The 321-nt window shown below is 53.0% G+C and overlaps 1 pseudogene; it reads left to right on the forward strand.

Moving 5' to 3' along the window:
- Positions 1 to 321, forward strand: part of LOC116097935 — a 36,783-nt pseudogene that overhangs the window by 9,075 nt on the left and 27,387 nt on the right.

Below are 321 nucleotides of genomic sequence, written 5' to 3' on the forward strand. Positions count from 1 at the left end.
GAGGGTGCAGCAGGAAAGGCAAGCATACACAGGTGTGCAGAGTAAACATGCCTATGTGGCTGGCGTTGTGCAGATGTACGGAGTTTACCAGGCTGGTATTGGCCAGCGCCCAACAGTTCCCCCTTTTTGTTTTAATAAAGACATTGGTATACCCGATCAAGGAGCTGCCTTCATGGGGGCATGCCCGATCGAGGGTAGGAACCATAGCCTATCCCAATGCCTTCCCGCGTGCACGGGACAAAATCCCGGCGGAGTGCAAAGGCCATCAGGGTGAAAAGTTTAAGCCTTCCAAGGTACAATGGCAACAAGGCCACTTGGTGT

The sequence above is a fragment of the Mastomys coucha genome, unplaced genomic scaffold (assembly GCF_008632895.1).
Source record: "Mastomys coucha isolate ucsf_1 unplaced genomic scaffold, UCSF_Mcou_1 pScaffold2, whole genome shotgun sequence".
Classification (NCBI taxonomy): Eukaryota; Metazoa; Chordata; class Mammalia; order Rodentia; family Muridae; genus Mastomys; species Mastomys coucha.